Raw genomic sequence first — 15994 nt, 5'->3', positions numbered from 1 at the left:
GGACAGAAGACGACTCCAGTAGATAGCTGTGTAGTTCTGTAGGACCACACATGACACAGTGATAGTGCGGCTCTTAATGGACTGGTACACAGACCACATGAGAGGCAAGCAAAACGCTTTTAAAATTCCAAAGGCTCACCAAGTCAGAGGAACAGCAATGAACTGAAAAGATCTGTTACAGACATCTATGTCAACCTCTTTAGAGCTATAAATGCCATTTTTTTTTAATTTATTTGTAGATTAACACTCCCAAGTAACAGCACTTTACAGTATATTAATGTTAATTCCGCTGGTGGACATTAGCTGGTGTTTTTTGTAACAATTTGTTTGCTCTGCTGTAAGGAATAATAATAATAACATCACTTTATTAACCCTTTACAATTTATTGCATTAGGAATGATCTTTTTGCATACCCCAGCTTGCTCTCCATGAGACACACAGATAAGGAGAGAGCCTGGGGTCAGAGCACAGGATCTGCCATTGTATGGTGCCCTGGAGCAGTTGGGGTTAAGGGCCTTGCTCAGGAGCCCAGTGGAGTAGGATTCCTCTGCTGGCAGAGGGATTTGAACGAGCAACCTTACAACCACAGGCGCAGATCCTTAGCCACAGAGCCACTGCTCCACCCTAAATATGGAAAGTAAAGTATAGTAAAGAATATACAGTATATAAAGCACGCAAACCTAAATGTTCAAAGTTTTCAGGCTCTTTAGCATTTTCCTTCACATATGGAAAAAGTTTGATGTGTTCTTGTCACATTTCTCCAAGTAGATAATCTACACAAGAGCGCATGTAACAGTAAAGGACATACAGTGAGGAATTCGCGCAGCTTTCAGCTCAGTGCAGAGTCCAGAGGGAGGAATCGCTCGCTGAACGATTTCTCAGGAAATTTCGGTTGAGTTTCAACAGGTGCTTCTTCAACAGCTATGACAAGTTGGAAGACTCATTGAAGTCTGAAGAGATCAGCCTCTCTGACAGAGTGTCCAGTGACACTAACTAACTGTCCTACTGTTCTCTGCTAACGTAGAGGGTGAATGTTGATTTAGGTGAATGTAAGGTTTCTTTCTTGTAAAATATTTTCGAGCGTATTTTTGCTGCTGAAAATTAATCTTGTGTATTTGAATGAATTCTGATATTGTCACCTAATTCTATACATTGTTTCATCAGACTAGAACATTTAGAGGAGCTCAATTGCATTAATTAATTGCATAGTGATATTATTTCTTGCCGTTTAAATACTTCAGTCAAAACTGTAGAGAAGTTGCTCCTGTTTTCACCATTATAAGAACTGTGATGCACCAGTATTATTTACTCTCATAAAAGTATTGTAATTGTATTGTTCTGTTCCGTTACAGCCTTGAGTGACACAAATCTTCTCCTTTACTGCACTACACTTCTCCAGAGGCCAGTTCAGCACACAAGGATCCTCATTCAAACAAACACTGCAATCATTTGATAAATGCCATTTCTCATCCTTTCTCTTAGTGTTGGTGCTACTATTGTATGCAAAGGAGGCGACTTGACAATGAAAGGTGTAATCATCTTAAAGAGAGTCTTCATGAAGGAGTGTGTCGGCAAGCTCTCCTCTGGCAATTGACCGGGCTTGTGAAGAAACCAATCTCATTCAACAACCATACAAATTGCACAGCTTAAGGCACATGAAGCACAATTCGTGGGCTAATTGACACAAAACAATGTCACTTCACCTTATCCACAAAGCTGTTTTGCTTGTCTGACCACCTCTTCCTACATTACAGTGAGCACATACTGTATATTTCAGTATCTTTTATTTACCTTACTATTTTACTGTCCCTTTCACCCATGTGGAGATGTATCCACAGCGAAAACCCCGTGTTTCGCCCTACGTTTGTGCCAGTTTTACAATCGGTGTAGGAGCCTGCCTTACAGAAGTCCAGTAGCACAGTTGGTCAGTGTGTGGTATGCATATAGCTGTGCACAGTGGAGTTATAATGAGGTTGTGTGTTCAAGCCTTCCCTGGAGCATTAAGTCTTTTGAACGTTTTCCACCCAAAAAACGTTCATTCGCTGTAGTAGTTTCACTGTGACTTTGCAGGTAAAATATTCTTAATGAGAATAATATTTCATATGCGATAAATAACTGAACTAGAAAATATTGGAGAGAAATGGCTAGTCACACTATTTGCAGCAGGCACTCAGACAGAGAAATGTCCTGTCATTAAAGAAAATTCATGAAGAAGAGGAGTGACATCATTGCAAAGGCGATATTTTCTGATGTCTGTCTTGGTTAATATTCATTTGCGTGGGAATTACTTCTGTCATTATTACTAATACTGATAAAAACAGAAAACTCACAGCTCTCTGGAAGTTGGCCTGGACTCTAGAAAGTGTTTTTATTTGCAAGCGGCTCTGGAACTCAACACCTGTTGATGGGTCACTTCTGTCAGACACATCAGTGGAACCCAAGCCCACCTACACACACATTCACACACACTAACAGATATACTGTACACCTACACTCTCACACACATTTACACTCACAGACACATCACACATTTATACACACAATAAGACACTCACACACTCACATATATACACTCACAGACTCACAGATACACAAATAGACACTATATACGCACAAAGACACCTACATACACTCTTAGGTACAGACACACTATAACTAACACTAATGCAGATACTGCTAATATTACAACAGTAACACAATCACCAAAACTTACACTATCATTGTTACTAACACTGACAAAAACTACTACTAGACTAATAATACTTATAATAACAGTAATACTCTCATGAAAACTAACATGATGATGATGAGTGTTAATACTCTGACACTAACACTATAAGTATCACTAATATTACATAAATACTAGCATTAAAACTAAAACTATCAGTAATGCTATCATCATTAATACTCACATAGACACTACACACACTGACAGACATGCCCACACATACACTTACAAATATAAAACTACACACTGACAAACACCACACACTCACGGACACAAACCATACACACACATTCTCAGGCATGCATTCACAGAAACAAATAGACACTATGCATACTCATAGACACACACTTATAGACACCAAACACTCAGAGACCCCACACGCTCACACACTAACAGACACAACAAGCTCACAGACACATACCTACACACTCACAGACACACAGCCCACACACACAGACACCACATACTTCCAGACACGCACCCACACACGCACAGATACTACAAACTCACTTACCTACAGATACACTATAACACAAATATAAATACTACTAATACTACAACAGTAACACTATAATTATAATTAATATTAACATGAATATGAACATTAAAACTAAAACAATCAGTAGTGCCACTGTCATTAATACTCACATGAACACTAGCATTAAAACTACCAGTTGTAATCTCAGTAATATTAACATGAAGACACTGATATTAGTATTAGTTGCTGCTCGTTGCTCGTGACGTCACACCGCTCTCTGTGACAAATGCGAGACACTTAGAAGCGTGCAGTGACAAGGCGCCTGTCGCCGTGGTTACCATTCTTATGATTTATAAACACTGGAAAAATGCATTTAAACTGTTACATACATTTATGAACTTGAAATATCATTTTCTAGCTCTAGGATACAGTTACCTAAATAATAATATGAATAATCATTGTTTAATTTCGGATTGAACATTATTAACCCTAAACGCACTATGGTAATTGGTCGATACAGTCTTTATTAACTGTTCTCTAGATACTTAAACAGGGTCAAGAAAAGAATCAGTACTCACCAATCGGTGAAGTTAATCGATTTTTCTACGGTTCTTCTCCGTGCGCTCCGTGCGCCTCCCACGCTCTTTCTCTCTCTGATCCCGGTGCTCTGGCTGGTGTCTGTGACATCACAGCGCTTATTCTGACAGAACAGAGCGCGTCTCTGCTGCTTTTGTGTGTCTTTTTCATGAATGCCAGAGGTACTCGAAATGTTGCAAAAAGAAAAGCGTTTTTTTTTTGTTTTGTAAAAAAGTGAGTGCTGATTTTTATTTTATACAGGAAACGCATGCATGTTGAAACACTATTTAAATTCTATAAATAACTGAGAAATAATAAAGCAAGGAAAACATGATACAGTATATGTAAAAATACAATTTGATCACATAATTTACTTCATTAACTCTGGTGGTTATATGTTTTTTTTCTGTTGTGTTTTTTTCTCTTGTACATGTTTCTTAATCTTCTGGTTGTAGTTAAATTTGTAAATTCTATACGTTTAATAAAAAAAGTTTTAAAAAGTAGTGCATCTCTGCTGGAGGAGACTCCTGGTTTTCATACAAATATAACATCTCCAAAAAACTAAACCGGGCTGTGAAGAGAGGCGATTTATAACAGTTGGAGAAGGAGAGCGACAAACCGAGGAATGAAAATCATTAAACAGAAAAAAAATAGTTTACTTCACAGATTAATGCGTTACAAAGATTACCCGTGTGGAGCAGTAGAGAACGAGCACGAGTCCCTGAAATAAGCGCTTTTAAGGGTTTTACACGAATCTTCAGAGTAAAAGAGCCAGGAGGATCAGACTCCTGATCCTGGAGGTGTATACTGGTTTTATTTCCACCAAGCTCTCACTTCTATAGGTAGTCTGATGATTTCACTTAACTTTATAATTGTAACTAGACTTCACCTAATTGTACATTTATAAGACTGTCTGTGAGACACTTGTGAGAGCAGCTGAATCCCAGGGCTGGTGTGGAATCACACACAGACAGATCTTCTTCTGTGTGATCTGAGTCCCACTGCTCAGAGCTACAGACTGGTCAACTGGTCACTATTTTAGTCACGACCATCGGCCTTTGGCTACTAATAATCAATATACTGATCAGAGTGTCAATACTGGTGTTTATTACATAAATACAAAAATAATTCCACACTCACTTGTGTTATAAAACACTTAAAAAACATGTTTGGAGGCTGATATACATTAAAGAAAGTAATACTGAAGGGCTGGAAGTCCTGGAAAGGGTTTATTGAAGTTTCTTGCTTCTGCCCTGGAACAGAGCCCACAGCTGCCAGATCAGTGACCCCTGAGCCCAGTTCACAGAGAGGAGAATCAGGAGCTCTTTTATGTCTCTAAGAGGGCTGGGAGAAAGGGGAAAAGGGGGAAATGTGACTTGAGTCCAGGCTGTTCTGTCTGATATTGTTCATGTAGCAGCACTGATTGTCTGAATATCTTCTGGTTCTGGATTGTGAGGATAGAGAGCAGTACAGCATTGAGCTTCTGTCTGAGTGTGAGTCTGAGTTGTGAATCTGACTGAGAAGAGAATAATGATTTTTTATTCTGCCTCTGAGAATTTTTCTTCTTTGCCAAGTGGTGTTGCATCCCCTTCAGATACTCTGCACAGACTGCACAGAGTGAGAGAAGAGGAGAGAGAGATGGACAGATAAGAGCACACACAGCGAGACAGACATACGTCTTGATTTACTTTGAAGCAAGTTTCAAAGGTAAACGCAGACGTCACTTTGAGCACTTGGTCTTTTATAGTACAAATATCACACTGTGCTCTACATGGCCGTGTCTTCAAGATCGTTGTGAACCAACACAGTGGGCAAAAGACGTATAATATACGTCTATTAAACGCATACCTTAGACGTCTAAATGTGGTCTACAATTCGTCTAGAATGAAATTCTAATATACGTCTAAAGTTATACGTCAATTATACGTCTATGTTTAGACGTTCATTATACATAAATGGTTGGAGTTCTATTATACGGATAAATTTAGAGGACTATTATACTGTACATATATGGTTGGAGTTCCGGATAACTTTAGAGGACTATTATATGTATATGGTTAGAGGTCTATTATACGTATAACTTTAGAGGTCTATTATACGGATAACTTTAGACGTCTATTATACGTATATGGTTAGAGGTCTATTATATGTATATGGTTAGAGGTCTATTATACGGATAACATTAGAGGTCTATTATATGTATATGGGTAGAGGTCTATTATACATCAAAGATAGGTTTTATAGGTGTAGAAACAAGTAAACCAAGCCAATGATTAGGTTTAGAAATTTATTCTGAAAATACACATTCACACCTGAAACATATGTATTTCAAATTATACATTGTATACAATCAATCAACAATCAACATATGGGCAATAATCATAAAAAACACAACTAGTCTTAAACTTCAGCTACAAATTCTGGCAACATGGCAATATACAGTATAGTAATGACAAACACAAAACTAATTACATTAACACACTAACTCAAAACCACATTTTGATTCAAATATACATTTTAAAATGTACAACTTCTATATTTCCAAGAAAAAAAAATATTACAATGGAAGTTAAGACGATTTTTGTCCACTATTTGCAAACCCTGTCTAATTGTCCTAACAGTTAGAACCAAAAACATATTATTTTCAGTGTCCAGATCTCCTGGCCCCCTGCCTTGCATATACATTCTTCACGTAACACATTGCGTGCTCCTTTATTTCTTTTTCCGTTGATGTAGGGTGGGACTTCAGCACCGCAGCTAGGAGAAAATTATATAATATTACTTCCCAAATAAATGATGATTAATATCTTCTTTAGTATAATCTAAAAAATGAACGGTTTACTTAGCTCAAAGCTGAAATAAATGTATAAAATTTGGCTTGCATCATAGCAGTTGAGCAATAAAGTCTGTCCTAATCAAAGAGTACCCAAAGTTTGAAAGTACAACATAGAATAAGAATAGAGAAATGGCAAAACGATTTTGTGTCATCTTCCCCATTCACACTATTTTTATGTGCCATTTTCTGCTTATTCACGTACTATTTTAATCAAAATAATATTAAGAAAGATCTGTATGTATTCAGATAGTATTATTATTGTTCATACTTACTCGTCAAAAGAGAATTGCTGAGATATTTGCGGATATACTTCTACGTTTGAAAAACGTGTCCAAAATGGTGACCAACGAATACTAGCAATGCATTGTGGTATATAACCGGAAAATATGCTGGGTTAGATATTTTCTCAACGTATGCGTTTATTAATGCTGTCGATATTATGGTTGGAATTTAACATTGATAATACATCGCGGCTATGTGCCCCCTGCTATGAGCTGATGTGCAATTATAACGCATACAGTTAGTAAGGATCGGTCACTGTTGTATGGTATTATATATAATGACATTATGGAATAGGATGGGGACAGGCCTGGCATCACGGGGGGAGGGAGAAATGTCGCCCCTTCAGTTTTGGGCAAAAAGATTTACCTAACTTAATTTGCACCCTAAAAAAATAGTTGTACTTTGTCAATGGTCAGACAACACTAAATGACACGAACAGTCACTCAGTCTGTTTGATGGGCAGGAGGGCTATCCGTCCAGGAACTGCACATATCAGTGTTGTTATTGAGTGTCAACATTACGATCCTGTTTGCTCAGGTGGACCGATTCCTTGCAGTAGTTTATCATTATACTTAAAATCGTTATATAACTAGGACTAGTTATAGCAGTCTGTGCTTTCTGTTGGTTTTACAACATTTTTTTCTTAACGATTCAGAACGTCCATGTAGCTGCAAAAATGAACGCTTATGGTACTTTTCGCTCCAGGCAATACAAACCGTGAGAGTGACGAAAAATGTGAAACTGAACTTCATCGCAAATACCAGATTGCTAGTCGTAATCTTCTATCATGGCATAGCTGCGAGATTTCATTTGGGTAGCTGCACCATACAGCTCCGTTTCAACCGAAATATCACCCCCCCTCAGAATTTCAGACGCCCCCCTAAAGATTTTTCCCCGGGCACCGCGCACTGATGGGGGACGGGGTGTCCAGGAAATGGTATCAACTTTTGTCAAGAAAATAAAAATAGAAACTCTATAGGCACTCAAACATTTTACTGTTTTTTTTTCAGGCAGGTGGCAAGACCCCCTCAGCAAAACCCTTGTATGCCAAGCTGTGGGCATTGATTCGTCGAATATACGTATATTCACGGCGAAAATACGGCTATACGTATATATACGTCGCCTCGACGTATAATCAACGTCGAATTGCAACCGTAAAATCGACGACATTAATAAACGCATATATAACGTCGAAAACACATCTAACACAGTGCCTGAGGCTTTTTACAGTATGTATCGTGTGTGCCGCAACTAGGAGTATACGGCACTCTGCACAGTGTACGAAGTAAATTATTTTCGCAGTAATTAATTTACACGTGTATAATAAATATAGTAATAAATATAATAAATTAATTACTGCGAAAAAGTAATTAATTTACACGTGTATAATAAATATAGTCATAAATATAATAAATTAACTTCGTACACTGTGCTTTGATATGGATGTTCATTGGAAGGATTTGAGGAAACTATCAAGGATCTCAGAACAACCAAAGATACATTTGGGCATCTGCTATTGGTAAAGATTAACGAATACAGTAAGTGTGAAGTTTGCACACACACGAGAGAAAAAAATCAGTTTTAATTCACTTCATTAAACTGACGGTGTGTATAGCAGAGGATGGTTTCGATCCATCGACCTCTGGGTTATGGGCCCAGCACGCTTCCGCTGCGCCACTCTGCTGACAGCTGCTGAAGCGTGATTCAACACAACTGCTCTATCTTTGCTTTCTAAAAGTGCGCCCGAGATGAAAAGTCTAAACGGTAAACGCAGACGTCACTTTGAGCACTTGGTCTTTTATAGTACAAATATCACACGCTGCACTACATGGGCGTGTCTTCAAGATCGTTGTGAACCAAAACTTCTGCTTTCCAAGGCAACTGATTCTTTCGTCGTTAATTCCCAAATCTTCAATGAGAATCAGTGAAATGAAAACCAAACACATGTACACACTCGCGTCCTAGCGTGAAAGAAAAAAGATGGAAGCATTTGAGAAATAACGAGTAGTCTGAACAGCTCCAGCCTGTCAACTGCTCTTCAAAGTGATCGCTACCTCCACACCCAGTTTATAACACTGAAAATGATTCAGGAAGCATAGCAAAGGTCTAAAACCAGTGGTTGAAAAGCGTCTTGATACATAAAATGACAATTTCTCAAAAGTAATATCTTCATCTTTGAAATATTGTCATCCATATATTTTCGTTTTTCTCTTTTTTACATATCACGCTTTCGAGAAATAAACTGTCTTGTAATGAAGGCTGCATTAGAAAATGTGTATCTAGCTTTGTTCAAATAAAACTGGCACATCCCAGTGGGCAAAAGATGTAGAATATACGACTATTAAACCCATACCTTTTAAATTGTAATCAACAAATGGCTAATCATCATAAAAAAAACACAACTAGTAAACTTTAGTTACAAATTCTAGTAACATGGCAATATATATATAGTAATGACAAACACAAACTAATTACATGAACACGCTAATATTTGACTCAAAACCACATTTTGATTCAAATATAAATTTAAAAATTTACAACTTCTATATTTCCACGAAAATATTATTAATGTATCACAAACGCTACTTTCTAAAAAAGACAGAATTAAACTGTTTGTTTTGTGTCTCATGGTGATCCTCCTCTCGATATGAATGAAATGTTTAATATGATCCCTCGAGAAAAAAAAAGAGTCAATTTCCGCCTGGAATGATTGATGCCCCATCAAACATTTTGTAATATCCCTGGAAGTTTATACAGTAGAATCCTGGTTCGTGGGTAAACAAGACTAAGGAAACGAGTTGGAAACTTGATGTCGAACTGGGATTTAGATCACCCGAAACATTACGCTACATTGGGCAGTATGTGCCAGAGAGTGGCTTTTTCACTCAGACGTTGATCAAAAGCTCAGTAAACGGCTCACGTCTGATTTTCTTGTTTTGGCCAAGATCTGAACTTTGAATTCAGCGACTACTTGGTCTGCTTTGTAATTCAAATGTAGATACAAATGTCACGGTTTTTTTGTAGATATAAAGGTGTTCTCTGTTTTCAAAGGATAGGTACTTAATTGGCTTTATGATTTGGTTTTGATTTTGTATCGTTGTGTTATTAAGTTTGTGCTTTTTGTGTTTTTAACGTATCGTGAACTTATTTTTGAAACAAATGCTGACAAAGGCAAACATGGCACACATCTGTTTATACCAGCGCTGGATTGTGCATTTTTTTTAAGTAAAATCTACTGTGCACTTTTGGGAGTATAATACTGTAGGTTCGATATAAAGTGGCAAAAATATAAAGGGGGAAAATACCCCAGACTGTGTGTAAAGGCCTCGTTGAGACTGTTGTTCTCTTGTTAAATATGGCGTACTGTGCACGAAATGTTACAGAAACACAATCTGATATTTTTAATAATTTATAATAATAATAATAATAATAATTTCTTACACTTATATAGCGCTTTTCTGGACACTCCACTCAAAGCGCTTTACAGGTAATGGGGTCTCCCCTCTACCACCACCAAGTGCTCTCGGATCCAAATATTAAGTTCTAATTTTTTTAAAGGTGATATCTTCTCTTCCTCTAGTGGAAATCACACGATGTGAGCAATTTTTTTTGTTTTTTTTTTTCACGTTGTGATCCAAAGAGCCTGAGACGCACAGTCTGACAGTAACCGAACCAGAATGGATTCTGTTGGGAGTCGGACTGAGCTCATTCTCACTCCCTGTGCTGAAAAGAGAATCGGCTCTTCCCCGAGCACCATCTACAGCTGCTGGATGGTACTCTGCGTCCTGCTGCTCCAGCAAATATTTTGACGAAAGACAGATCACTTGTGCGCTTTTAACTTTCTCGCAGCTACAGACGATACCGAAGCTGGCGATATGAAGGCAACCGCTGGTACACCTTCTCTAACTTTCACAATCGCGATAAACATGTTTTTTTAAAAAAAGACCTTTGAAGAACTAGATATAGAAATATATAACTAGATAAAAACATTAGCTTTATCGGTTTTTACATTAATCGATTTTGAATGTAATTTGATCTTTTTACATTGCATTTTACATTGAAAAAAAAAACGTGCATACCTAATCCACCAACGGACAGAGCAATATTTTATTTTATTTTATTTCAGAGCTTCCAGCGTGTGATGGATTTGGATGGGCGTCTGTATGATACCACTACAGCACTGGCGCAGGTGCAAAATCGACTTTCACAGGACTTTTTCATTGTCTTCTCCTCTCTCAAATGGACCGAAGCACAGGAGCCAATATTAGAGAAAACGACAGGTGTTTAAACAGAGTATGTCCCAATGTCTGCGACAACGTTTTGTAATTTTGTATAAACGCAAACGGTTCATCATTTAAAAGCCAACATCATTCTTTTTCTCACTGGCGCAAATACGCTACCAGACATGCGAGCTGTTGTGTGAAAGAAAATTCATATGTGCGTAGGAAGGCAGAATAAAATCCAGAACTGTATTGGTGATATCGATAAACAGGGCTCATGTTCACAATAAAACTTTATTGTATAAAACGTAAAAATTCGTAAATATTTGTTTTAATCATGCAAAGTGTCTGTTAAACCATTCATGAAGGATTCTTAGACAAAAAAACACACCGTTATATGAGAAAATATATTTACTATATGTGCATTTAACTTACTTTTTAACAATTTTAGTTTCAAGGTCAATGAAAATTGTTTCCCTGCTTTTTTGTCATAAATACACAAGCTTGTTATGTCTTGTGTCAGAAATAAACTGCATGAAATTTGCTAAAGCAACAAAACGTAAGTGCGACAAAGAAGACAAACATTTGCGTTTATAGTGCAATGTTATCTCGAGCCTTTAAAATTACTTTAAATGCAATTTGTTTTTCTCTGTAGCTCTAAGGCTTTGTCATTTAGGTGTGCTGTTTTTTTTACATGTTGTAAAAAAGTCGCTAAATCATACGAAACATAAAAACTCCAATTGTAAACAATTGACCATTCATATTCCTGAATTTTAAACCTATGGAGTATTTATACCTTGTCTTTGTATTTGTGCATATTACAGAGCTCCTTTTCAAAAGCTGTCAGTATAGATTAGTGCTTAGGTTTCCTGTTTTTTTATCCAGGTGGTCCAGATAAGACTCTTGGTATAGGAGCGCGTCTGTGTTGCCTTCTGGATTTCAAATGAGCAGCTCAGTGCAGAAAAGAACCCTGTAGATTAGCATGTACATTTGCATGGACAGTAGATTTTTCAGAAAGTGTAATTGGATTATAGCACGTGCCCCTGACGATGTTGTTGATACGTCATATGTGCTCTTTTTTGTATTATATGTATTTTTGTTGTTCAAATAAGAAATATTTTAAAAAAACTTTCAGGATGGTTGCTGCTGTAAAAATAAAATGACATCAAGGGCGCTGTATGCAGAGGTCTGAAACCTGCTCCACAGAAGAACTTTATCCAGAGGTGTTAAAGAAAATTGATTTATTTTCCTGACTGCAATGTATGGTGAAGCATAAAATCTAGCTGCATAAATCTCTATTACGTGTCATTTATGAAGGCGTTTCAAATAGCAGCCAGTGAAGGATTAACGCTTTTGGAGCATGTATTATGTTCTAAATACTCTTATTTAAATAAGCTTAAATTCGCATACTGTTATTTAGACATTGCAAACCAGTCTGACCTCATACAACATTCTGTGCCCGCTGAGTAGATCTTAAAGCAGCTTCAGCCAGAGTAGCAGTAATGGCAACACAGTGCTTGGAGTTCAGCTTTTCTTATTTCTTCTGCAGAACCACTGGTATCGGAATATACTGATCCGCATAAGAAGCGCTACCTGTTTCAGATAGTTTTTATTGAGCGCTGCTCTAAACTTTACATTTGCTCAGGCTTGTTTTCCCCATGAAAAAAGACATTTCCTTAATTACATTTAACTTTTTTTTCCCTTATCATCAAGTAGAAATAAATAAAACATATCGTTCCATTTAAGAGCCACATGCAGGATGGCTGGTGGTCCAAGGCGTTGCGTTCAGGTTGTAGTTTCCCCTAGAGATGTTTGTTCAAATCCCACTTCTGACAAAGAAGTTAGAGTAGAAACGATAACATCCCTAAGTAGAAAACATCTCACATTTCATGTGTTTAATGTTAAGTGTCTTAGTGGTTGCCTCGGTGGTTGATGGCTCTTCTCTCTTGCAGGGTGATGGCAAACTTCTTGAGAAAGGGAGTCTCCTACGTAAGGCTGCTCTTCGTCAAGAGCGGAGACAAAAGGAACAGACTTCAAACTGACATTAATTACTGAGAGCAGGCGAAAATGTCTTTGGAAAAGAGGAAATGACTGCTGACCGTAAACAGAGCACCGGACAAGCGCTCCTTGTTAGTGTAGTGCTGAGTACCCCTGCTTGTTGCGCGGGAGACCAGGGTATGTTTCTGTGACAGGGCACAGTGTCCATGTGGGTTCAATCCCCACTCTTGGTAGTGTTGTAATAAGTTTTAAGTGACAGAACACTTTGATGATTTGCACTTTAAATATGAATTTACTAAATTTCAGTTCAGTTCTCTTCACTCCCACTCCCTGGCATAACTGAACTCTCACTATCGCATACTGAAGGCTTTACATGCATTAGCTGTGATACAGCTCCCCAATAAAGACGGAATCAAACAGTTTGTTCTGTTTCTCATGGTGATCCTCTTCTCGATCCAAATGAAATGTTTAATATGATGCCTCAAGAAAAAAAAAGGAGTGAATTTCCACCTGTAATGATTGATGCCCCATCAAACATTTTGTAACATCCCCGGAAGTTTATAAAGTAGAATCCTGGTTTGTGGCTTAAATTCAAGGTAACCAAGACTAAGGAAACAAGTTGGAAACTTGATGTCGAACTGGAATTTAATCACCCAGAATATTTCACTACTTTGGGTAGTATGTGCCAGAGTGGAGTTCTTTAGATCCATTGACAGCTCAGTTGGTAGAGTGGAAAACTGTAGTGGGAACAGTAAGGAATCCTTAAGTCGCTGTTTTGACTCCAGCTGGAAGGAAGGTGCTTTTTGTGAACTTTAATCAAAGAGTTAAAATAGCAAATCTTTTTCACTCAGACGTTGATCAAAAGCTCAATAAACGATGAAGCAGAGGCTCTTGTTCCGAATTCAGCTAACATCTGATTGTCTTGTTTAGGCCAAGATCTGATCTTTGAATTAAGGGACTACTCTGTCTGATTTGTAATTCAAAAGTAGATACAAATGTCACTGTTTTCAAAGGATAGGTACTTAATTGGCTTTATGATTTGGTATTGATTTTGTATCGTTATATTATTAAGTTTGTGCTTTCTGTGTTTTCCATCGTATTGTGAACTACTTTTTTAAACAAATGCTTACAAAGGCAAACACAGCACACATCTGTTTATACCAGCGGTGAATTGTACATTTTTATTAAGTACAATCTACTGTATTTTTAGAAAAAAATGGCGTACTGTGCACGATATGTTGCAGAAACACAACCTGATATTTTCATAATTATTATTTTAATCATTTGACAAGTATGAGGTCCAGGATCCAAATCTTCAGTTCTGATTTTTTTTAAAGTGATATCTTCTCTTCCTCTCTCGGAAATCACAAGATGTGAGCAAATGTTTTTTGTTCTTTTTTTTTCACGTTGCGATCCAAAGAGCCTCAGACACACAGTCTGACAGAAACCAAACCAGAATGGATTCTGCTGGAGGCCGGACTGAGCTCATTCTCACTCCCTGTGCTGAAAACAGAATTATCTCTTCTCCGAACATCGTCTACAGCTGCTAGATATTGCTCTGCGTCCTACTGCTCCAGCAATTCCTTTGATCAAAGACAGATCACTTGTGTGCTTTTAACCTTCTTGTAGCTACAGGCTCTTTGATGGCTCATGCTGATCGTCCTCTGGATCCAAAAGAAAATTTTAAAGCTGATGCATTTTCGATTGTAATTTGCATCTAGCTACAACGTCCCTGGAAAAAATATTTTATTAGTTGTGTGCAATCGGTATCTTTTACTTTACAGATGGTAGTGGAAATAGTTTTTAAAATGTTTTCTAAAGAAGATTGTATTGCCAGGACCTGCCTTTAGCGCTCAGTAGCGATTACACTGTTGATATAGATGGAGAAGAAATGTAAGATGAATTGATGATCTAAGTTAAAATAGCCCTATCACGCCTCCTGTAACAGTGTTTGTATTCATAGCAAGTAATATTCTTTTTCAAACCCGAACGTTGCTTTTGCATTAAGTGTTACATAACAATTACCGGTTTCGGTAGCTTCTGAAGAGCGCACTTTTCCAAACTGAAGCCTATAAGAACATTATTCAAGATGCACCATGGCCCAGAATCGTGCATCGGGACAAGGATTAACATCAATTGAAAGAACTCGCAAATAAAAGATTTGACCGAAAAATTAAATGAGTAGGCAAGTATTAAAACAACACCATAACTTCTTGACTTCCAAACTCTTTCCTGGTTCAGGCCATGTAAAATGACATCATCAGTGGAGTCATGCCGAGGTTGTGAGTTTAAGCCTCACCTGGAGCAGCCTGGTTTTCTGTCTTGACAGGTAAACAGTGTTTTGTGTTATTTGCTAAATGGAGAGAGGATTCTGTGTTAATTGTGCTCCTCCTGGAAGAGGTCAAGATGAGATGTTCACGAGGCTGGTGGTAAATATCCTATCCAGGAATATTTTTTGTTCTTTATCGGGGAATATCGAATATCGGGGCTGTATAAAGGGGCTGTAGGGGGTCAGATCTATAGATGTAGTAAACACATCAGTGGAGACGGTGTGTCTGCTCTCTGTGAGAGAGACGGGCGGAAAGAATAATCTGTGGTCTGGGAAGAAGAGACCCTCTTTTGAAGAGCGGCGCTCCTCACGGAAGAGAATGAAAAAAATATTTTTCAGGGACGCTGATTTTTCTCTTTGGGGGAATTAATGTGTGACCTCGTGGCGCAATGGTAGCATGTCTAACTTCAGATCAGAAAGTTGTGAGTTCAAGTCATGTTGAGGTCAGCTGATGTGCTTGCAGGTGCTGCTGGTCCCGAACCCAGAAATTACACCACGCGGTTGGGTTTTATCTGTACACCACTTAGGTAATCTGAACAAAATAACA

At 37.8% G+C, this 15994-nt stretch overlaps 1 non-coding gene across 1 annotated transcript; it reads right to left on the bottom strand.

Moving 5' to 3' along the window:
- Positions 1-8512: 8512 nt before the first annotated feature.
- trnam-cau (transfer RNA methionine (anticodon CAU)) lies at positions 8513-8584 on the bottom strand. The gene has a single exon. It is a non-coding gene; the product is annotated as a tRNA-Met (tRNA).
- Positions 8585-15994: the final 7410 nt, after the last annotated feature.

This window comes from Lepisosteus platostomus, chromosome 5 (genome assembly GCF_059453375.1).
Source record: "Lepisosteus platostomus isolate fLepPlt1 chromosome 5, fLepPlt1.hap1, whole genome shotgun sequence".
Classification (NCBI taxonomy): Eukaryota; Metazoa; Chordata; class Actinopteri; order Semionotiformes; family Lepisosteidae; genus Lepisosteus; species Lepisosteus platostomus.
Note: the sequence above shows the minus strand (reverse complement) of the source record. Positions and strands in the feature narration are given on the sequence as shown.